This window comes from Cygnus olor, chromosome 5 (genome assembly GCF_009769625.2).
Source record: "Cygnus olor isolate bCygOlo1 chromosome 5, bCygOlo1.pri.v2, whole genome shotgun sequence".
In the NCBI taxonomy this organism is placed as follows: Eukaryota; Metazoa; Chordata; class Aves; order Anseriformes; family Anatidae; genus Cygnus; species Cygnus olor.
Window position 1 is genome coordinate 60065977 of NC_049173.1, and position 25048 is coordinate 60091024.

At 37.7% G+C, this 25048-nt stretch overlaps 1 protein-coding gene across 3 annotated transcripts in view; it reads left to right on the top strand.

Annotated features, from left to right (window-relative positions):
• Nucleotides 1-25048, top strand: part of SPON1 (spondin 1) — a 350491-nt gene that overhangs the window by 231779 nt on the left and 93664 nt on the right. The gene's annotated exons all lie outside the window — the stretch shown is intronic.

Below are 25048 nucleotides of genomic sequence, written 5' to 3' on the forward strand. Positions count from 1 at the left end.
TATAGTGTTGTGAGCTCAGATCTTTGTCTCATTCAAGACATATATCAGAGGTATAAAAGTAAAATTCATCTTTTCTAGCTTAATTGTGAAGATGAGAGTTTATTAAAGGAACACCCTGAAGATGGCAAGCGGTATGCCATATTCCTCTTTGAAGTGTTGATCTTGTTTACAGTAGGTGGTAGCATTAATAGTACTCTTTTTTCTGGGACACACCATTTGCAGTTAGCTGCAGATTCATCCAAGTTAGGAATGCTCTTACAGGAGAGTGAGGTGATATTTATTGCTGAATAGGAAGACCTTACACAACTGCACTAATAAAACTTGATGAATCAGGTTTATGGCAAAAGAGCCTTTACAGTATATCATCCTACAGAGGATTGATTTAGCTTAACAGAAATCAATCTTTCAAGTAGTTTATAGATTATTTTCATTTTGTTACATCAAGTAATAAGCAAACAATAAAATATACTGGGACGTGGTTATGATTATTATTAGAATGTGTACCTCCATGAAATTCAAGGACTCACTGGAAACTGAGGTAAGAGAGAGAAAATGTAGATATTAGTACATATAATAAAGCTGTACATACAATTTTATGTAGCTGTATGTGTAGGTAAGTCCGTATATAATGTAAATAGTTATGATTGTACTACATGAGAAAGAAGGCTTCCTGATTCCCTTGGTACAGTCTAATCCAAGCAATGATCTGGTGTAATAGCTGGGTAGTACCTAGAACCAGTTTATCAATGTATGCTGTAACGTCAATTAAATGGGTCTACTAGTTCAACAGGGCTACTAAGACGATTAGGTCACTAGAGCATCTGGCATATGAAGAGAGGCTGAGAAAGCTGGGCTGGTTTAGCTTGGAGATGAGAAGACTGAGAAGGGATTTTATCAATGTGTATAGATATCTGAAGGGAGGGTGGCAAGAGGATGAGGCCAGACTCTTCTCAGCGGTGCCTGGCAACGGGCACAAACTGAAATACAGGAAGTTCCAGCTGAATATGAGAAAACACTACTGTGGGGGTGACAGAGCGCTGGAACAGGCTGCACAGAGGGGCTGTGGAGTCTCCTTCTGTGGAAATAATTCAAAACCCACCTGGATGCCATCCTGTGCAACCTGCTCTAGGTGACCCTGCTGGGTTGGGGGTTGGACTGGATGGTCTCCAGAGGTCATCCCTTCCAACCTCAGCCATTCTGTGATTGTGTGAAATCTGGTAAAATTTGATAAAAACCTTCTGTTTCTTTTCAATGTGTTTAAGTTGGGATAATATTTTTGAGAAAAACTGAGGTAAAGTTCTATAACCCTGACAGCAGAGCTAGTAATATGAGGAACTAATTTGTGGACATTTCATTGAAGCTTTTTTTCTTTTATTGCACTTTCTCCCTTGCAGTATCCCCCACCTGCCTTGAAATCTGGTAATGTTGTTTCCTTCCCCACCCTCGAGCAACCTCAGGATCAATTTCCCACTTTCCCATTTCTTATTCCACCTGTATTTCCCCCATGTGTCATCCTCCCAGCCTTCTCTTGTGCAGTCGCGGGAGGATGCGATTCATTAAAACTGCTCCACCAAGCTGCCCTTGAGCTGCAGTTAGGCACAAGTAAGGCAATTTCTGTGCTCAGATCTGGTGCCGGGAGCTGGAGCTGCATGCAGCAGTGCAGGGCTGGGCTGCAGCCCTCGTCTGAAGCACACCCCAACAAGGTAGTGGGCTTCTTAGGAGGCCACACCGGAGCTTGGAAATCTGCTCTCTGCTATGTTTGCTAGGCTGTAACTTAGGTGAATACATAGGCACATACTTATGCAACTGGTGTCTGTGTAATTGATGCTCTCTAAGGTTTCATTCAGACCAAAACCCACCAAACAAATCTATCGATTTTTATGATATCATTGCTAAAATTGTACTCTTCGTGTGTGAAAGGAAAAGAAAAAAAAAGTTGTTTTTTTTTTAAATGAAGCTATTTTCTTTTTATGGAGCTTTGTTAAGAAGTGCCCTAACGATTATGTATCATTAACTAAGGATTCTCAAGCGTGAACGCTTCTGTTCCCCATTTGACAGACTGCTGAATCATCAGCAGCTTTTCTTCTTGACTGAGCACCTTCAAATGCTCTGGTTTGTTGTTACTGTAAAGAGCCTGTACAATATTTTTGCATGGATGGTCCTGGGTACTGCAAACTTGCTTTGCAGTTTGTTTATCTGGGAGAACTTAAAGGAATTAATCAACCTTTTTGGTAAACTTTCCTTGGCAGCCTGGAAGCAAAGCACAGAGCACACTAGTTTTCCTAAAACAATCTGTCAGGTGGTTGATGTGTACAATTGGATAATTCATGCGTCACCTTCAGGGGTTGTACATGAACAAACAAAGAATGGAAAAGGAATGATGTGTGCAGAAGAATGTTCACTGACTTCATATATCTCCAAAATGTATTCACTCTTTTACTTCAGGACACTTTGGTTTTCAGAAAGTCTGATTTGTCCAAGATCTATTATTTAAAAAACTGCCTGTTCAATACAAGCAAATACAGAATTTGAAAGGGGGAATACTGCATCCATATTGTGATTGCATTGTTAAAATAAAAAAATGGCTAAAATACACAAACATCAAAAAGAATAAAATGTAAAGCTAAAGATTATATAAGTAAATGTAACAAGATGGAAATAGAGCCAGTCTTATTCTGCCTTGGTTCCAAAGTCTTGCACCTAAAGAAGAAAAACTCGCTTGTTTTTGTCTAATTGTTTTAGGATAAATACCAAGTCATTTTACCATTAAATATTTTAAAAACGTGGATAAAAAGTATTCTATACCTTGCTGCTATCTCTGCTAACTGCAGCAGGTGCTCTCTGCTTATTCCCGGTGGACACAGAGATGGCATTCCTTACAGATTTGGTTTAATGCTCTCTGAAATGTCAGGAAAGGGGGTGACTTTTTCCATTGCCTTCAGTGGCCTTAGGTTAGAGGTGACTTTGCTTCCAGACCTTTGAGAAGAGCAAGTTCTTTCCAGTCAGATGCCTGTAAATTTTTTTGATACATTATAATTTATGTGAAGACAGTTTCCTAACAGAAGATGAAACCTGAGATATCCCAAGCTTTCTACAAGTGAAAATATGTAATTATTATGATTCTATCCATACATTTACTTTTACAAAATAGGTCTGGTAAGATGTTTTTTAATCTATCCTAAATACATATATACTTTAGTGCACCTTAGTATATATATACTGAAGAAAAAAAAGGTAGTAAAAATGAAGCTGATTTCATTTTGATTGATCCTGGCTGTTTTTTTTGTTTGTTTTGTTTGTTTTAACTGTAATTTTAGTATTTTGGCTGAGTAACTACCATTTCATTACCTGTTTCTTAAAACAGCACTGCATTTTTCCATAGAAAAATGGGGTCATTAGATTTTTCTGACTGAAGCTAGCAAATCACCTGAATTACAAAGAAGAATCTGCTGTATATTGATTATTTTGTTACAGCATTTGGAAAATTATTATCATGTTTACTGAAAGAGGCTCAAAATTTTGTTTATTATTATTATTAATAATCTGTTATTACAGAAATTAAAATTAGCTAACCAACCAGGGAGGTTCAGCTGAGTTGCACTTGTGCTTGACTGAACAGCTGAAAATTGAACACATAATCAAGCTTTGGAGAGCAGGATACACCTAACAAGGGCTGAAAATAAGGCTGCTTTGCACTTGAAAGTTGTAATTGCTGCAGAAATAGTTCAGGCTGTGCTTATTTAAAGCAGATAAAAATTAGTGAAAATATGCCTTCATTGCAGGTGGAGGTTAAACCATATACAGGTTGTTTCGTCTCGTGCCAATACTGGTACTTCTGCTACTATTATTATTGATGGAAACTAGAGGAAGCTGGCTGTGATGTCTGTCTTTGCCTACCCAAACCTTTGGTGAATGGCATCACTGTCCTCCCAGGGCCCCCTCCACCTCAGTCCTTGGGGCAGGGATTTGGCTTCCCAGCAGCTTCTCAGAGGCCCCAGTCTCTCTCTCTCCATTGAAAAGATAGCCACATTTAGGAAATATTAATATGTCCAAAAAGTCTAATGTGAAAAGTACAGCCACTGTTGTTTTAAATAGTCCAAAGCCCCTTTAGGTTTCTGTCCAAAGCCCGTAGAAACTTTCAGTGGATTCTGGACTTGGTCTAATAGTGAAGTAGCAAAACCGTGTCCCAGCATGCTTTCTACTTTAGTTAGAGCCTCATTGCATGTTCTTAAGGCTGTATTTAATCTAATTCTGGATAGATCAAGCTGCTTGATTGTAAATTTGAATCTAGACTTTTGTTTGCTCTGTTAGATTCCTCTATTGCTCTGTGCATACACCACCACCGTAAATTACAGTACTAAGTTCTTAGGCCTCCTGAAAATGTTAAGTGGTAGATTTTCCATCCTTTCCCTTTGGAAAATATATACTGTCTAATAATTTAAAACCTCTTGCATTTTGGTAGAAGTTTTGAAATGCCTTACTATGCTAAATTTCTTGAGGAATTTCTGCCGAAAAGAAATTGTTGTCTGTTTATGTCATAAAGGGAAGTTTATCTACCAGTAAACATCTCATACCATCGGGTTCAGACAACCTCTTCTAGGACAACCTCCATTTTCTCTAATAAACTACTGTTGGAAACTCCATTTAGGATGATTCCCAGTTTGTGTTGCTTTCTTTAAAACAAGCAAGCAAAGCTGTTCATCACAATTGCATTCTTTTTTAGTATTTGTTGATGATAACAATTCGCTTCTCTAATAAGAAACAAAGCTCATGTTGAATGCTGTGCTGTTTTCATATTCATGACCATATGTATAATTGTTGTGAGCACTATGCCAACGGAGGTCAAAATACAGCATTCATTTTGAAAAGATATCTTTAAAAATGCCTTTTTACTGACAACTATTAAAAAAGAAAAAAAAAGTCAAATACTGAATTTTCTATCTGACTACTGATTTATAAGGCAGAAACTTAAAAATCACTGCTCTTTAAAAGGAAAGAGAAAATCAACTTTGTTTCTGATATAACAGTAAATATGTTTCTACAAATCTGTATTCTGAAGAAAGTGTAGAAAATCCAAAATTTAACTTTTTTTTTTTTCACTGAGTTTTATTGCTGTAGGCTTATATAAACAACACAGGCACTGTGTGTTCTCATCAGTAAGCTAGTCTCTAATTGGAATTATATTGCAAAAGCTTTTGTTGTGCAACTGTTAAGCAATCTTGTTTTAGCCTAAAAAATAACTACACATGTGGAATGTTCACTTTGAGATACAAAAAAGAAAAGAAAGATTCAGTGAGGATAGTTAAATAAGTAAATAAAAACACACAATTTTTTAGTAAAAGCTTCACTTCCATTTCAGTCATACAAGTTATTGTGGTGTTGGTGAAAACAGTCTCTGTAAATACTGGAAAATGTATATCATTTCTCTCAAAGGAGCTAGTTCTGAATAGTACAAAGCAGCTTGATTCAGTCTGAACCATTAAGGACAATTTTTTTAAAAAAATAAGTTTTGACTAATAAATATTAGGTGGTATATTATTTCTTGGGCCAAAACATGAAAGATTCAGCACACTTCTAATAGTTCATGCAGTCAGCCAATAAAAATGAATAGAAAAATGTGTGTTTATTGAGTACTCTGAAAATATCATTGTGCTGTGGATAAGCTCTTACTCATTATAGCACAGTCCTTATGGCATAGTCAAACCATGTGTGATTCTTCTGTTTGAAGGATTGTGAGAACTGGCAGACACTGAACACATTTTGTGCAAACTGTCCTTTTATGACTGTGGTAATCTCCCTGGTTTAGAACACCAAGCAAAATACAATTTTGAAATTTTGCTCAGCTTTGGCTCAAAACTTGAGCAAAATAGCGGCTTGGTTAACAGCTCCTTTTTATATTATTTTTCAAGTTGCTTTTTGCGAGGGTTAGTAATACAACCAGGAAAATGCTGTAAAATTACTGGAAACTTGCTCTGTCAGTAGAGTTGCAAGTCCCTGTGGAACACTGTGGTTGCCATTGCTGAGTTGGATTTGTGTTGCATCTTTAATCCACGTGTATTTGTATTAGGTATGTGCAGGCCTAGGCCAGCTGTCCCAGAGAAATTAAAATGCTTTCTGCTGCTGCAGATCAGCCTGTGGAAATCTGACAGAATTTGTGCACTCCTGTGATCTAGGAACTTTTGTGCCAGTCTGCAGTTGTGTTTTGTGTGGGACAGGCATTTCCTTTGCAAAAAGCACCAGCCTTTGTGACTGAACATGACTGGTGCGGCCATGCCACAGAGAAGAGGACAGGCGCATGCCATTGCTCTCCCAAGAGTTGTCTCAGTGTGTTGCGGTGCACCTCGCATTGCAGAAAATCTCTTCACCTACTTAAAATTTGAAAATTTCTTCTCCGAAGGAGTAGCCAGGCAGGCATTGGAACAGATTGCCTAAGGGAGCTGGTGGAGTCACCATCCCTGGGGGTATTTAAGGAAAGGTTGGCTGTGGTACTCAGGCACATGGTTTAGTGGGTGACATTGGTAGCAGGGTGATGGTTGGACCAGATGATCTTGAAGGTCTTTTCCAACCTTAATGATTCAATGAAAGACACTTCTCCCTCCCTGCGCTGAGCACCTTGCCTGTGCTCCACCTGCAAACCGATCTCCAGCAGGCTCAGAAATGGGGAAATTCCCCCCAGTTAAATCGGCCTTCAGGCCATCATTTCCATTCAGAAGGGAAATATAAGGAGTGCTGTGCTGTCAGTGCCAGGGACGCTGGTGCCCTTGTCGGTGCTGCTGGCAGTGGCCGGCTGTTGCGGCCTGGTGGCTGCTGCCCACCTGCTGTGGCAGTGAGGCAGGAGGCCACAGCCAAGGCCTACACTCTCCTCACAGGCCTCAGCGGTTATCGACAGCGCCCTGTCTGCCTTCGTCTCGTTGGCTTGGTTCTGCTGCTAATGGGCAAGTACAGATGACATGGAAAAAATACGTTTATCGTTATTTTATATTTTCTGTGCTTTTAACAGCATTTATTATTTGATAATAAGGTAGCTTGATTTTTCAAACGTAAGGCTTTGAACTCTCACCTTGCTTTATGGATTCTGGAGGCTTCACACTTCTGAGTTGTATGGGTCTTTGAAGTTTTGCTCTCTGAATAATTAGCCAGTTATTGATATGAAACAATTTGCATAATCAAACAAGGAATTAAGGTTTTAACAGTTTGTTCAACAGTTAGTTTCTTTTCATTTGCCGTAAGTTGACTTGATGCTTATTTTGTTCCAATTATCACATTTCTAATATAAAATATGAAGAAATGCATTTCAATAAAGTCCAATAATCAGGTTCTCTTTGAATTAAAAATAGTCAAACAAGATAAGCATTTTGTTTGCTCTCTTGAAGGGTATCTCCTGAAGAAAAATAAATAAATAATAACTCAAAGCCTCAGCAAATTCTTACGTTATATCTTGCTGAAGTAGGACCAACACATATTCCTACCCTTTTTAATGTCTGTAATAATTGAAAGGAAATGTCTTCTGTTCAAGACAGTATGATTGGATTGCTATACGTTATTTAATAATTTCAGTCTTTTAAAATATCTCGTCTTTTCATTTCCTGCAGTTACGTGTTATCATACTGTTTTGCTGTCATAAAACTCTTACTATTCTGAAGCAGACTCATCCAGTATAAAGATGTGGTGAAATTACTTTAAAATTATTTCCTTTCAGTCTGCTACTGTAGTATTTTTAAAACCCGACCATGCTGGATACATTGATGCCTCCTGTACTGCTAGTATTGAGGGACAAACTCCATCTGATAGCAGAATTTCAGCACTCCTACCATGAGACTTTGGTCAGAGAAATCAGTCTGAGCTGGAGTTACTGCTTGCAGCTACTCTGTTTTGGAATGGCAGCTCTAAATCCTAGTAAGACTCACCAAATGCATTTGATGAATGACTCTGAGGCACTAGGGAACTGGTTTGGAGCAACACAAGCAGAATGTTAAGTAACACAAACTATAGAAGATCAAACACGAATAACGTTGAATTGTGTGGCAGGTATACAGAGCTGGTGTGTAGGCTCCTTTTTCCCTGGGAGATATTGGCTAAACTCCTGTTGACCTGTTTTTTTAAGGGTCAGAGTACCACTAAAAATTAAATTAAAGAAGGGTTTACTTCTCTCTGAATACTCTCATCTGCAGAGGCTTAACCAGTGATTAAAGTGCAGTGGCTGCATAGCCAGCGGCCTTCAGCTACCTGTTAATGGGGTGCTGCAACTGCTAAAGAAGTGTCTGAACTCTCATTAACAGCATTTGTCAGGAGCCACAGGATCTTCCCCTCTTTTCTCTCTTGTTGGATTGTAAATATTGTTCAGAGGAACAGCATGACATAACAGCTGAAGCTGAAGAGTCCTAGTAGCTCATTTGACTTGTAAATGTTTAATCACAGAAATTAACTTAAAAACTAAGAAAAAAACCCACAATTTCAAGTTCATCATTCCGGTATTAGCTTTTCAGCATCTTTATTGTTTAAGAACCTCAATTAAGAACCATGTTACCTTGATTACATCAAATGCTTACTTTCACCTGAAGTCCACCAGAACACTCAGAAAAATGCTGTATGCAAATATCATATATATTTCAAAAAACTAACATAGATGGAAAAATATGAATATTACATCGCTTATATCATTTGCTAAGACAGCTCCTCTCAGTTAAATTTCTAGATCAATACTGATTTCAGAATCTATTTATTGCTTTTACTGTTTAATGAATAGGTATAATCACGTCTTAGGTCTTATATAAACATTAATATATAACAAACCAACTGGCCCAAGCTACTGAAGAGAGGTTATTCATTGGTCTATATCCCAACTTTTAACTTTGTTTTCTTAGATCGCTTTTCCAGATTTAGGGGAACTGTGATGTGTTGTGATTTACTGAAGTTTTTACTTCACTAAAAACTTAAACAGAACTACTCAATTGGGTTGGGAAGTTAATGCTGTTGACTAGTCATTAGTTTGAAAAAGAATGATAAGCTTACAGACTGTACGTTTATCTGGAATTTGCCAGTCAAACACTGGAATAAAATAATGGACGGATGAATTTAGAAACTGTCATATATGCTGGGAATTGAAATAGATGCAAGAGTGAACTCTGGGCTTAGATGAAAATGGCAGTTATTGTCACGAATTTCTGATTACAAACTATCTGGAATTCTTTTATAAGGATGTTATTGGATTCTCTACTAGTCAGTGTTTTCTTTTAAACATGGCTCCAATCATTCATATTATTCTTGTTTCAGTCAGTCACTGATGACTTCAAATAAATACCATTACTTTATTATGGGCAATACTCTGCCATTCCAAGAACTTCTGTGGAAAAAAAAGTATACAGAAATGGTTGGAAAGGAGAAGGTTGACAGCAGAGTGGAGTATTTATTACCTTCATTGATATTTACCGACATGCGATGAGAAGATTGTAGCAAATTATATGAAATATCAGGCTCAAAAGTAGGCATATTGTTAACTAAAAATGCTCTATTGAAAATTTGTTTTCACATAATATTTTGGAATTTTATGTGAGATAGCAATCTGAATCATGTGTATGTGAATGGTTTCCCAGGATAAACAGTGAGTACCTCAAATGCTTATTTTCTTCTTAATGACTTAGAAGAGGCCAGCACTATACATGGGGTGCTCTATGATGCATTTAAATACATTATTCTTTACATATTATATATAATTATCTATTTTGGACAAGTCTGTTTATTCTTTTTAGTGTATTTAGTTTTATACAACACTGACCAGTCTTGGTGAAGGAAAACGAAAGACGAATTAAGTGTCTGGATCAGTTATTTTATTTGCAGAAAAGGAAGGTATCTTAAAATTACCATCGGTGAAATGTTTCCTATAAATCAGTAATACTAATTTAGATGTTGACAATGCAATCATTCCCTCCCCTCCACCCCCTCTCCAGCCCCCCCCACTCCCTTTCCAGCCCCCAGCACTACCACCCCCCCACCCTCTGGAACTAACTTCTTCAATACTTTCAATAGCTTTAATACATTTAATCCTCTTATTTAAGAGTAAATATCTACGTAGAAAACTTGAGCTCTTTAAAATAGCTTCGATTTTAAAATCCCATTGAAATACAGAAAGATGGAGAAAGGAGGGCCCATCACAGGTCTTGAAATGGCTGCAGGGCCTGTCACAAGTCTTGAAATGGCCGCAGGGCCCATCACAGGGCTTGAAATGGCTGCAGGGCCCATCACAGGGCTTGAAATGGCTGCAGGGCCTGTCACAGGGGTTGGAATGGCCACACGTCCCGTTACAGGGCTTGGAATGGTTACAGGGTCTGTCAGAGGGGCTTGAAATGGCCGCATGGCCCGTCACAGATCTTGAAATGGCCGCAGGGCACATCACAGGTCATGAAATGGCCGCAGGGCCTGTCACAGGTCTTGAAATGGCCGCAGCGCCTGTCACAGGGGTTGGAATAGCCACATGTCCCATTACAGGGCTTGGAATGGTTCCAGGGTCTGTCAGAGGGGCTTGAAATGGCCGCATGGCCTGTCATGGGGCTTCGAATGGCCACAGGGCTCACCAGAGGGCCTGGAATGGCCGCGTGGCCTGTCACAGGTCTTGAAATGGCTGCGTGGCCCATCACAGATCTTGAAATGGCCGCATGGCCCATCACAGATATTGAAATGGCCGCAGGGCACATCACAGGTCTTGAAATTGCCTCAGGGCCTGTCACAGGTCTTGAAATGACTGCAGGGCCCATCACAGGGTTTGAAATGGCTGCAGGGCCTGTCACAGGGGTTGGAATGGCCACACATCCCGTTACAGGGCTTGGAATGGTTACAGGGTGTGTCAGAGGGGCTTGAAATGGCTGCATGGCCTATCATGGGGCTTTGAATGGCCACAGGGCTCACCAGAGGGCCTGGAATGGCCGCAGGGCACATCGCAGGTCTTGAAATGGCTGCAGGGCCCATCACAGGTCTTGAAATGGCTGCATGGCCTGTCACAGATCTTGAAATGGCCACATGGCCCATCAGAGATCTTGAAATGGCTGCAGGGCCCATCGCAGGTCTTGAAATGGCTGCATAGCCTGTCACAGATCTTGAAATGGCTGCAGGTCCTGTCACAGACCTTGAAATGGCCGCATGGCCTGCCACAGGGGCTGGAATGGCTGCTGGGCCTGTCACAGGGTTGGAGCAGGCAGGCACACAAGGATTGGAATGCCTGCAGGGTCTGCCACGGTGGTGGGAGTGGCTGCAGGGTTTTTCATAGTGGTGGGAGTGGCTGCAGTGTCTATCACTGTGGTGGGAGTGGCTATAGGGTCTGTCACAGGGCTTTGAGTAGCCGCGTGGCCTGTCACAGGGCTTAGAATGGTCACAGAGCCTGTCTTGGGTTGGAATGGCTGCAGGGTCTGTTAGAGGGATTGGAGTGGCTGCAGGGTCTGTCACTGGGTTTGTAGGGGTGTTGATTGCAGCTCAGCTAAGTTGTTGACTGATTTACAGCCATGAAAATTAATATTCTGTTTTCTTAAAACACTTGAATCCATCCACTCAGCCTGTATATTAAGAAGGACATTCAGAAGTTCTTAAAAATAATTTGCAACCAAGATCTATTGCTCTCTCTTCCTTTCTCCTTGGCTTTGAAAAGCTACAGTACTGTAAATAAATGAAAACTCTTATTTAAACTATATGACAAGAATTTGTACTGTAATACTTTTCTAACAGCTTGTGTTGATGGCAAATTGAAAATGCATGATTTCTTTTTAAATATAGGAGTTTGAATCCCACACACAGACCTTATAAATGCAGTTTGGAAGCTTTTACTTTTCATTCTGCAAATGGAAATGGAATTTTTCTACATCCCATATAAATTTGCTTTAATAATAATTCCCTAATACCTACAGTAGACAGTTACTCATAAGATATAAAAGCTGCCAGCAAATTATCTGTCAGCTGCCACTTTGGATATTTCCTGTTTGTTTCTTTTTTTTTTTCTTTAAATATATATATTATATTAGAGATTGAGTAGAATTAGTGCTCATGTGCAATTCTGCTGTACTTTTTTCTCCCCCTCCTTTGCTCTTTCCTTTTCATGCCTCTGTAGATGAACAGAGGGAGACTTCAGAAAGATCAGACAGTCTTCCTCAAATTTATATTACTGAATTGTTAAATGCTAGTGTGTCATCTAAGCATTTTTCTAAGGATCTTTAGTTTATTTAATTTTACGTAACTTGCAATGTGGAAGACTCTGTTTCTCTGCATCAGTATCTAAAATGCATTTGCCAGTCTGTTGTCATAGTCTGCCCTGTATTCCCACCTTGGTTTTAGATAGCCCTGTCACAAGCAGAGATTCAGTGCCCTTGCTGCCAGTAGCAGTGACGTTGTACCAAATCTGTGTATGATATTCATGATGATTTTGACCAGAAAAAAGCAATAGAATGAGTTCAGAAAATCCCAGAGTTGAGTTTTTGTAAGTGACCTTTTTTACAGATTACTGCTTATATTCTGTATGTGTGCCCATGAGAGTCTGTAGACAAATGTTCAGTCTCAATTTGATACTAATTTAGCAATGTTAAGAATGTGAAAAGCAGGTTACTCCTTGATTATTCATATAATATCTATGTTATTCACGTTTCTTAATTCAGAAGCCTACCTTTTTGAAAGCACATCCTTGCACATATGGGACTTAGCTGCCCAGGGCATATTTTGGTTATAAGGAACAGTTTGAGCTTCACAGGCGATAGTTATGCTGCATTAACTCCCCAGGTGTAACTGTTCTGGAGAGATGGCTTTCTTGCATTTTGCCGTAATTACAAGTTAAGTTACAAGGGCATATGTATGAAAAGATAAGAATCCAGGGTGCCCTGTCGTGAGAGTTACTGAGTAGGGACATCTTTCCTTGAAGTTACTGCACACAGTATAGATCCAGTGATCATTAGTTCTAACTGCAAGACTCTTTAATGGGAGTTGAGTGAGAACGCCACATCTTCATAGCCTGAGTCCTGTCACTTGTAGTTCCAGTGATTTCACTGGGAAAATGCTGTAAACTTTCTTCTTGGAGTTTGGAGAGCACAGAACTTTTGGAAGCGTCATCCCATGTTACTTCACAAGACATGGGTCTAAGTCAAAACATTAAATTATTGAATCAATCCTACATGAAATTCAAATCCACATTTCAGCGTACAGTTCCAGGGGAAACAAGTGCCTATTTTATATGGGTTAACATGTTTGTGGTTAAGCATGGGCAGTGTTTATCAGCATGTCTTTTTTTACTTACCTCATTTCTTTGAGAAAAAATGTGGAATTGCATTTATTTTAGCAATGCCTTCAGAAGAAACGTTACCCAGTCTCAACACTTTTCCAACAATGTTAAAGAATGTAGATGGAAAAATTCATTAAATAAGGAGAAAGCCTACTGTGTTCCATAGATAACGTGGTTGTTTAAAATGCTTCCCCTTTTAAGAGTTAATTACATGATTGCTGCATTGCTTAAGAGCTGAGAACATATCTATAACGAACAGAATCCAAATAGATTTTTAATGCATCTTTTTTAGCTCTTCCTATGGCTGGGGGTGCTTATTGAGATCTTCATTTACAATAGATTACTGCTACTACTTCTTTTTTTTTTTTCTTTAAAATACATTCCCACTCTTCATAATTGATGTATTAGTATATCCCCTAAGCATATTTTCTTGTTCATCTTTACTCCATTAAGATTAAACAGAATGGCCATTAGGTCATAAAGAAATAAAATATTCACTTCAATACTTGCTGTGAAAAAGCAGCTATTATCTGTCAAATAAAAAGATTAACTTTGCCTGCAGGTGCATTTTTAATGGCCTTTCAAATATAGGCCTGAACCACTGTAACATACAGCGATAGATAAAGAACTTCCTTCATCGGGGGAAGTATATCTTAATTAGGTGTCAGTCCCAGAATTTTTTGCTCAGCTTACGCTCTTAGCTGTGTGATTCTCCTGCATGGTTATCTGAATTTATGCTAGAGTTGTAATGCAGGTTAAAATGAGGGATACAATTTGTACTTTATTACTTGCTATAGACTTTTTAATAGGTTTTAATTAAAATGTCAAAGATCACATTCTATATATATTGCTTGCTCAAATAACAGAGGAGAATATGAGTTTATAAAGATCTGAAATAATCCAATTTTCAGTGTGTGAGCATAAATTGCATTTCCAGTGAGATGTTCAATCCTGAAAAAAAAACTAAATTTTGTTCTTAGAAATTTAGGCTTGCAGAACCCTGGGTGTTTCCCTTATTCCCTATATTCCTTCATTATTTTTCTTCACAAGTCTTTTCTTCTAAGGAAGGAAAAAAAGAATGTTTCAAATGGTGGTAGTCATTTTAAAAGAGTATCAAAGAACGCAAAGGTCACTTCTATTGTCTTTTATGGTTGTGTACTAACAGGCATAAAATATAAGCAGCAGCATAACTGCAGAGCTGTTTGTACCAACCATGGTCACCAGACCAGGTGAATTTTGCAGAAAAGTATGGTGTTAATGACTGTTTAATTTTAAAAGGAGCAATTGTGTTCAGATTTTTAAAATTATTTTATTTTTATTATTATCGCTGTCATGGATCCGAAGTCAGTGTTCAGAGGCAATCAGAAAAATACCAATATTCAGTATTTCTCATTGTTATTGACAGGGAGATCTCTCCATCACTGCTTGGTTCTGGGCCATTTTCGTGGCTGTCCTGATTGCTGAAGTTCTTTAAGATTCAGAATCATAATGATAAGCTTTGGGATATTCTTGTCTATGTTTATTTTACTAGCTTTCTAAATGACGTTACTAACTTCTGTGACACTTAACATCTTCCAAGGGAAAAGCTCCTTTCCCAAGAAGTCTTGTGTGCTACGTTGGTGTTCTATGATTTTATTTACTCAGATTAGCAAAATGACATGATATTTAATCCATTTTAAAATAATTAGCTTTTAGTAAAGAATTCACAGAAAGATTAAAGGAAATGGTTTCCGTTTTATAAACAGAAATTATTCTCAGCAGATGTTGCAAGAAATTCTTATACCTTATTTAATACTAAGTATGTGGTTGGTTTGTTCACGATTAAGGCTTTATTTTTTTGAAGTCAGAAACTTAGCCTTTAAGGTAATAACTGTTGGTCATCGAAGCCATTGTTTTCCTGCAGTGGTGGTGCTTTGGTTTGGTGATGCTAGCGTGGATACCTCCCCAAGTGGGTGGGTCAGCCCCCCCTGCGAGCAGTTCGGTGGCACGGGTGCGGAGATGATCCCAGTGTGAGAAGGAAGGAGCGAGCTCCTTTCCACTTCGCTCGCTGTTTTCACACTTCTTTCCTCAGTTCTGCGTGCCACGTCATTTGATTGGGAACACAGCCTCTGTAATGCTTTCAGGAAACATATTTCTTGTTTTTACCAGTTCTCTTTGGGTGAAAACATTCTTACTGACAGGTCCCTCACTTATAATGTAAAGCAGGTAATTAGCTGATTACTTGTGCTCCACTTAGCAACATGATTGGAAATATATCACACTTGGCAATGTTGTAGAATAATCTTAAGAAGAGGGCAGTTTACTCAGAAAATGCTCCTCCACTGTCACCTTCAGTACCCTGGAAGCCCTTCTTCTCACTCTCTGCTGGAGTTCTTGGGTGGGTCACACTGTTGGTGACCGATGATTTTCCTTTTTTGGCATTGAACAATAGCATCCACCTGGCCTAAGCCTGCCACAGGACCCCAACCTCACCTCCTAGCCAAAGGTTCTGGTAGAGGAGCTGCATTAAGTGCCCATGGTCACCTCAGCTGAGCTCCACTGGAGACAACGTCTGGAGTTAAATTAACGATAAAAAATCAAGATAATTTGCTCCTTTGATACTTACCAGTAAATGTTTTCTGCCAGCCTGTACACAGTGCAACAGCCACACCATTTCTTATGTATTTGTTGTGCAAAATAGAGGAACTAAGTTCCTTACACATTCAGTCTTGCCTTTAATTTTCATCCCATCTTTCCTTTTAATCTTCCTGGAATTCACTGGAAAGGATTTTAGTAAACTTTACATCAACCTTTCCTGAAATTGTTTGCCAAGCTTCTATTAAAGACTACCTATGCTTCAACCTCTCTCCCAGATTGTATGCTATTATTTGGTTAATTCTTGACCTTTCAGACTTTATAGGCTATATGTTATTTTCCTTAAATAGCTGTTCAAATGTAGGGAAGGAATTCAGTTGCAGGCCTTTTATCCATCCATAATGTTTTATGTGAAAATTTTTTACCCTTTTTGTTTGGTAAAAGGTATAATAAGCCAGCTTTCAAGTCCCTTGTCATCTTGTCAGTTTTTATTACTGCCTTCATCTCTTTTCAACATCTGTTTCAGGAAGGGTAGGCTTTGGTTCAACTCCAGTATTTTTTTTGGCCAGTATATGTTGGGAAAAGGAAATTATGCTGTACAGCATTGTTAAATTTACCAAGAAATTTTACAAAGTCATATTTATTCCTAGCGTGTTTTCAATGTCCAGATGCTGAATTAATTACTGAATTTTCTAACCTTTTCCCTGTGCTGGTGACTTTAAAGAGAAACAAAACTAGCAATACTAAAAAAAAAAAAAAAAAAAAAAAAGAAAAGCCCCAGCAAATAACAGTTAAACAAATCACTTTTCATATCTATATGTCATAGGTCTGTTATCTGTTTGATAAAGCAAGAAAAATATCTTGCTCTTTACAGCAAACATTAAAGCTTTGTGATCCCATAAAATTTTATTTTTCAGTAGCAGAAGAGATTGGGCCTTATCCACCTAACGCAGTGCTGCCTTTGTGCTTGAGGCACCCTGCAGTCAGGCTTCAGTCAGAAAGAAAAATCTGTGGAATAAGAGTGATTGAGAAGAGCAATAAACTTCTTATATGAGTGTTTCTAGCCTAGGTTTTTGTTTTGCTTTCCTAACCTTCTGTTGCTGACATATAATAATGCAAATTCTTATGGATGTAGAATGTAGTCAGTAGACCTGGTTGTTAACTTTTTGTTTTCCTCTTGGACAAGTTTGCCACTTTGCCATATGACCTACTGCAGACTCAAGTTGTTTTAAAGGATTTAGAAGAGCTGAAACTATAGAAAAATAAAAGAAGAATGATGGCCACTTTGGGATGAGGCAGAAGCCTTGAATCTGGCTGAGTCACCACCAGGCTTGTCATTGCTCTTACCTTGGACCAGTCATTTACGTCCCATGAATCTTAGATACCCTTTGGTAAAAGAGAGGTTGCTGGTATGCTCTTTTCTCATGATGGTGTTAAGAAAGTGAGTTAGAATATATTTATTTAGTACATGTTAGTGAAGTATTTAAGCTGTTCAGTAAAAATGCAGGGGAGGGACTGGATTATAATTTTTTATGTAATTTACTGATGAAATAATTCATCTGTGCCATCGTTATGACACAAATTATTTTCCATGGTTATGTCCATTAATATTTTCTTTTCATAGGAAATTCATCTAACATTTTCAGATCACTTTAAAAATACTTAATAAAAGAAACTTCCTATTATTCAGTCAAGTTGGGTAGAGAGTTTTTATCAGTGTATAGTGGTTAAGTGCCGTGCGTGGCTTTTAAGTCAGCGAATAAACTGGGAATTAACTTTTGGACCTACTAAAGGACAAATATTCTAAAAAATCGTACAGCTTTTCTTGGTTGCCATGCAGAAATTCATCATCATCTCCATCAAGGAAGATGATTGTGCTATATCCCTCCATTAAGTGTTATCTCTAGACCAAATTGCAAAACAAGATGGTGTTCCAGTGTGAAACTAAAACTGAGTCAAAGGCCACTACCCTGGCCAGAGCCTCAGAATGGTGCTATTGACTGTACATGACTTGCAGGGTTGCCTCAAGCTACTCTTTAATTATGAGATGAAGTGAAAAGTGCTATATTGAGAGCTTAATTTGCACCAGAACTTGATGCTTAAATGTTAGTGAGAATGTTAGCTAGCAAGGTTGAATGGGTAGTGTAGAAAGCAAGTTGTTACTGTTTTTGTTTTGTTTTGTTTTTATGGGATCACAGAAAAGTGGCTTGACAGCTGTCTAAGGGAGAAAACCAGGAGTTGGGATTCCTTGGCTCTGGTAATGCTGTTGCATCCTGCAACACTGGGCACTTCAGTCTGTCTTCTGACAGGCAGTCAGCCTGCCAAGTGACTGTAACATTAGGCAGAACATGTATATATTGTGACAGTTAACGTTGTAGGTGCTTTTGTAAAGTGCTTTTGACTTTTGAGAAAGGGAATGTTCATATTTTTAATACCAGTAACCCCATGCAGAGGAGGTTGGCAGTGAAGGAGACGAGGGGGGATTGGATCACCTGAATGTTTCCAAGGTAAAAGACAAATCATCTGATCATCATTTGAGGGGAAACAGGAGATTCTGGAAGCATTAATTAGAATACTTTTAAAAATTTTGCCCTTCAGAGGATGTGGATGAAAGAAATTTGACCAATTCTTTATATGTTATCTAGGATTTAGTAATATTATCATCATTTCTCTCAGTTTATGAGGCACAAGAAAATAAGACGGGTTCCAAGCGGTGGGATAATTCTATTTTCTTTAGTGTGCATGAGAAGAGAAAGGCTGCCATATGTTGATGAGATCATCACTTTAATAGCAGCCATTTATCTCAGAGTGCTCTCTGGAGGTAAACACAATGATCACTTCTGAAGTTAAAAGCGTAATTCAGCCTGGCTATTCCCTTGATCCTATTCTTACCAACGTGGTTTGGTTCAACTGATCTATTTAAATGGTAAAGCATGCAACAGACTACTTCTTCAAGAATACTTTTATACCTGTTTTAGCTTGATTTAGGATTCAATAGCAAATGCAAAAAAAAAATCTTAAGCAAAATCTGGATCAGGCTGGCTGCAAATATACAGGAAAAAAAGTATTCTTTATGTTGCACTTAAGGAGTGCAAAGCTGAGAAAAAGTTATTTGCAGGTGACGAAAAACCCAATAACGTCTCTTGAAGAATGATACAGATTACTGCAGTTGGTTTTGATGCTAGGAATACTGCTGCTTTATACATGGAGTAAACGGGTTGCTAAGGGATAGACAGGCTGAGCCTCTACATGTAAAAGCATAGCTTAATAACCATGGGACATTCTTATTAGAAGCTGGTTATAGGTGAATTAAAGTGAATTTAGAGATAATCAAAATGATTAGAAAATACCAATATTAGCAAACTCGAGAACATATTGGATAAAATCTTTATCCAATAGTCTGTTTGATCAAAGCACTGCTGTTAATTTTCCTGCAGCTGTTCTGGTTGCTGCTAGAAAGGTATCTCCTGCTTTTGCATCCATGCTTCAGGTTTGTACTTGTAAGGGTGGATACTTAATATTCCCACTGTTGTTTCCCTTTCCAAGGAGATGTTACTTGCTCCCTAGTGTAGGAGCAAGGAGCCCATCTTGTTTCAATCTCTAGCAATAAAGCTGCTGTTCTTTTTCTTTTCCCTTTCCTGGGGACTCAGTTTACACAGAGAAGATCACAGAATGAGAATCATGGTACATTGCTGTGAGTTTTGTGCATGTGGGTATTGGGGTGATGACTTGCAAGTACCAGAGAAGAGTACACCAATTCTTTCAGCATTGAATGAGCATTTCCCTCCTCAGATATATTTGTTAAAAAATAACTGTCATAACAGATGTGTGATTATAAAGGGAACACTTAGAAGTCACGTAGGGTTGTAATTGCTTTTCCAAAATTCAGAGAAAGCTTCTAAGTTGTCCCTCAAAACATTCACCTAATAGCAGTTCTGGTCATCATGTACACATTTTCACAAATTGTGCCCGTAAATTTTGCAAACGAAACAAAGTATTTCTCAGAAAAATTTCAACAAATTAGACATCCATTTGTAGATTATTTCCATAAGTATTTAGTCTCTAATATCATTCTTCTTAATATACAGTTCTGGAAGTTCTCTGAAATAAAAATAGTATTTAAAAAATCCCATCTAGAAAATAGATTATGTACAATTGGCATTTCCTTTAGGTTTTTACATTTACTTGGCTTGAATTACTGAGTTTAATAATGGTCAAGAAGCAAGTATAGACTAAAAAAGAAAAAAAAGAACAGTTAACATTGAGGAGAAATGTATTGACTTAATTAAATTCCTGTCATACACCCTAGAAAGAAAAGTGAAATTAAAGCCAGTTATATTGGTTAGATATTTCAGTTCTGACACAAATGAAGTCTTTATTAATTCCTTGATTCCTAATTGTTTTATTTGCATCACAGCATACCGTAGCTCTTTGATATGTTCTGTTCTTGCTTGCATTGTAATTACTTAGGACTTGAGCACAGGAGAGACGAATTCAAGCCTGTCTTATTTAATTGCGTAGTTTCTTTTAATGTCTGCAGGATTTATTTGATGACCCTTACCAGTGCTGTCATCTGAAGACCAACCGCACAATCTCTTAATCTTACAGCACATCTTGGAGGCTAGGACATGCTCATATCCCCAATTTATACAAGAAGAGTTGGGCACAGATAAAGTAGTTTGTTGAAAGGGCAAGAGGGAAGTCTTTAGTGGAACGGAAAATGACTCCATTGCTCTCTGTTTAAGGCTGCCTCTGACAATTTGAATGTACAAAGTAAAACACAGTAAAAGCCCAGACTCCTTGGCTGGAGGCCTTAGTTCCTGGCCTGCATAGTTGTAACTCCATCTCTACCATATTTGTCTGTTCTCTCCTTCTCTGGAGTCAATTTTTTCTTTTTCTTTCTTTCTTGCACACCCATGTAAATCACTCTTCCCTTTCCCTTTTTTAGAATGTCATTCTTTTTTGGAAAGAAAAATTGAAAATGAATACTGTTGAAATCCTGCCGTGCTGGGGCTATGAATCTTGAGTTTTGTTGCTACATCTCTTGACTTTAGATCAACAAATCCAGTATTGTTTCATACCTTCTCTCTGCGAAGACTTGCAGTGCAAAGCAAGCTGTTTAGTTTCAAAAAATACATACCTTTGGAGAGTTCAACATGATTGATTTTTAATGAATTAAAGCAATACTGTTTTTTAATGAATTAAAGCAATATTTTAGAATTCTGAAAGTTATGTGCAGAAAAATTCTTAAACTAATTTGTCCACGGACAAATGAGATATCATTTGGTAAAACCAGTGGCTTTTTTCTGTTTCTGCTTTTTTTTCCTTTCTGTTTTTACTGTTACATTGTACATTATATCATATAGCCTATCAAAGGAGCATCTGAAAATGAAGATTTGCTACCATGTGATAAATATATGCAATTAGTGGTTTCAAGCAAAAAAACAAAACAAAAAAAACTTCAAATGCAGAACATAAATGTATTATTTTAAAAATATGAAATATGAAGATTCAAAATGGTTCTTATTTTCTTCCTAAAATAACTTCTGGCTAACCTGGCATTTCCTGTTGTGGTAGACTAAAAAAAAATGATTTCTTACGTTGAAATGACCAGCAGAAAAGATACAAATACAGGTGCTGGGAATATGAATCTCTGACCCTGAGAATCCAGACAGTTGATATGAGATAGAAAAGAACCAGAACAATTTATCCACTAGAACAAAATCTGTGTTGAGGAAGATGATTTCGATCTGACACGAGAGAGGACAGTTAAAGGCAAGTGTGTTTCTGCTGAAGAAACCTACTGTTAGAATCATGTTACATTAATGAAAAAGAAAATTATATTTGCAAGCAGTTTGCTTCCCTTCTTTGCAGAGAGAACTTGCTTTGAGTCTTGATAGGCAGGATTCCCCCAAGCAAATCTCTTGAATTACAGAAGATCGGCTTCTGCCAACAGTGTTGATGCTCCCAAATCAAAGCTATAGAAGATCATTTTTCTCCTACCTTGGAAACCGTTCTTCTCCTCTATTTCCAATGCACGTGTTCTTTCCAAATCACAGTTTGAAACTCAGGAGAAAACAGAGTGAAAAGAGTCTCAAACGCAAGAGAAACTTGGTTAGCCAAATGCTTTCCTTTTGTTTCAGGAGAGAAACAACTTCTACAGTGCCAGCCACAATTTTAGATTAAAACATTTGAAAATGTCAATAGGTGTTTCTGGTTGAAGCTCCTGTTGGAGTGATACAGTCCTGATGATCCCTGCCAATAAAATATTTTGAGCCAATAACACTAAGATTTTCTTCCAACTGCTATATAGTCAGATTTTATTTTTTTGATTTCTTGGGTTGAAAGCATGTTGCTGTGCTTATCTGCAGTAGTTGCACAGTGAAAACTTCTGTATGCATTCTCTCCACCAACACCAGATTTTTTAGCCTTTCTGTTGACCTTGTAGTTGCGATGCTCTTGCTTCCTATTATCCAAATGGGTGAGGCCAGTGCTGAACCCTGCTTTCTCTCTGTGGCAGAAAAAAGTGTATAGTCTTTATGCAGATATTTTCTTGGTTGACTGTTGCCTCGCAGTGTGTTCAGAGCTGATCAGCACAGTGGCCTACACTTATGGAGCCCTGAGCATAACTTGTCAGCCTATTTTTAGACCTCTGTCATCTTATTTTACAGACAGAAGTGTTCTGTTTTTCCCCTGAAAAGTTATTAGGGCATGTGCAGCTCCAAACTAGCACCAATTTAGGCCCTCAGAACCTTTGACTTCCTTGAAATTAAACCTTTGCAGAAATGTTAATGTCATTTGAGTGGTTTAAGTCCATTGGCACCTGCTTTCAAATGCAGTATTATGTCAACAGAGTGGAAATAAATTTAATAAGCTTAACAGCACCTTTAGAGTTAAAGTAGCTTGGCTGCAACCTTCTAAGTCATTAAGGTGTTTGCTGACAATGCAGCAGTGTGACTTTAATACTACTGTGTGAGGAATTACTTAATTTTAAAAGGCTTCAGCAAATTTTCCTGCCTTTTTCTGTCCCCATTCTGTCTGACTGCTTGTTTGTACTCCAAATACCTTTTCTTCCTTGACAGGGAATTTCTAAAGATACACAAATCTGTGGACCTAATTGAAGCTGAATGTTCTTCCCCCATGTGTTTCCCAGGAAACAGTCTGAATGATAAAAATAGTTTCTGTGAAGTTACGGTATTTATTGATATTGTCTATAACTCCAGTCTTTAATTTTTGTTTTAGCCACCTTCTTTTTGAAAACAGTTATCATTTTGAATGTAAAGATAATGATCAATTAGACTGACGTTTGATCACTTATTTCTTTGGAGTCGATTCCAACATTATCTCAAAATAAAATATGCCCAGGTGCAGCAATGGAAGTATGTTGTTCATGCTGAAATGCAGTGTTTTGCACTATTAGCATCCTGCATAATTTTGGGGTTTGTGTCATGGCTAGAACAGCTAAATAAGATAGTGTAATAGGTAGGTCTTAGAGAACTTCGGGTGTATCAGGGTGATACATGGATGAGTGAAACATCTGAGTCTAACTTATAGCATTTGCACACATTAGGAACACGCTTTTTTTTCCAAATGGGATCTAGTGGTGCATATCTGCTTCTGTGCTGATTTCATATTTGAATGATGGGAAATGCAGTAAATGCAATAATTTGCCAGAGACCATTGTAAAATTGACTGAGCCTGAATAGCCATCAAGGAATGATATTCTTGACATGTCACACTTCTTTCTGTGTTAACAGATGATAGTAATTGTAGCTAAATTGAAATAATGTCTTAGGTAAACTTTAATATTTATTAATTTTATGGAAAAGTGGAAAAAGCGGTAATTACAAGAAAAACCTAGCACATTATGATAAATCTCTTAGATATAAGTAGTTCTTCCTCATCTATCAAAATCTATTTAACTCCATTAAGGTAGTTTAAAAAACAAAGAAAAGGCAGCAACAAGAATTAATATTTCAGACAGGAATCTGCTGCTTGGTAGTGCTTGAAATTCACGTATTGTAGCCTGAACAGGAATATTATCAGCACTATTCAGGGAAATGCCCATTGCCTTATATTTTCCTCAAGTGCTACATTTTGTACTTTGGAAGTAGTTATCTTTTTTTTCTGCTCTTAAAGTTGAGTTGGAATTAACGTTATTCTTTGTTTTTTCATCACTGACCTTGTTTTTCAGAAAATCACACATAGCCACAAACATTGACAATGAGGTAAAACATGAGTGCTCAACATTGAAACATACCTCATAAAAATCACTCTTATATTACAGGTGCTTTTTGCAGGTAGAGGTAAAATGTATTTTGTGAAAAGTAAATGTAGAATATGTATATCTCAATGAAAATTTATAATCAATTGTTTCATATATTTACCTTGATTTTCTAATGGGAGTATAAAACTTACAAACAGATATTTAGCTTGAATACAAGTGAGGTAGCTTGATATGTGTGGATATTGTTGTCCACCTAACGTGCATATATAAATAGGTGTTTTTTATGTAGTTTCTACACAATTTGAAAAATATGTTTGTGTATATAATGGTGTTGTTTTTCTCCAGAAAGCTTTAGTCTTTTTAAGTTCTAAAATAAAAGTATTTCTTCGTAAGAGAAACAGTGAAAAGTCAGCAGTCATGCAATTTGAGTGCAGCATGCAATTTAAAAATATGACACCTTTATTAAAATTCCTTTTATCTTTGTAGGTTCTTGTATATATTTTTATCTGGTCATGTATAACAGGAAGAATGTTAATGGTTTGGAATATAAGTGCTTGCAATAAATAGATTTTTCATTACAGTTGTCAAGTGCCTTAACTCTACTTTCATCATTTAACCCACTTCTAAACCTCTTTAAAAAAAAAAAAGAAATGAGCAGTGTCTCTTAAGTATGTGGTTCTAATAGGATAATATACATTTAGCCAGGAGAAAAATAAGCTATGAGATTTTCAAATTACAAGATTTTAATAGTCACTTTTCTGTGATGTTTAGTAAATGTATTTCTCTGCTCAGGTGCTATATTACAACAAGTGTTGTGCATGATTTTTTTTTTTTTTTTAATGTAGCCGGTGCTTAGCACTTACGTATTGTTGCTGTGCTTTGAACATAGCAAAATGCTTCAGTCACTGCTGGCCTTCTGTGAAATCCTCTTGCCTCTTGGTAGAGAGGTTGCATCTGATGCTGACTTCCAGCAGCTCATTGGCATTGCCAGATTCTTC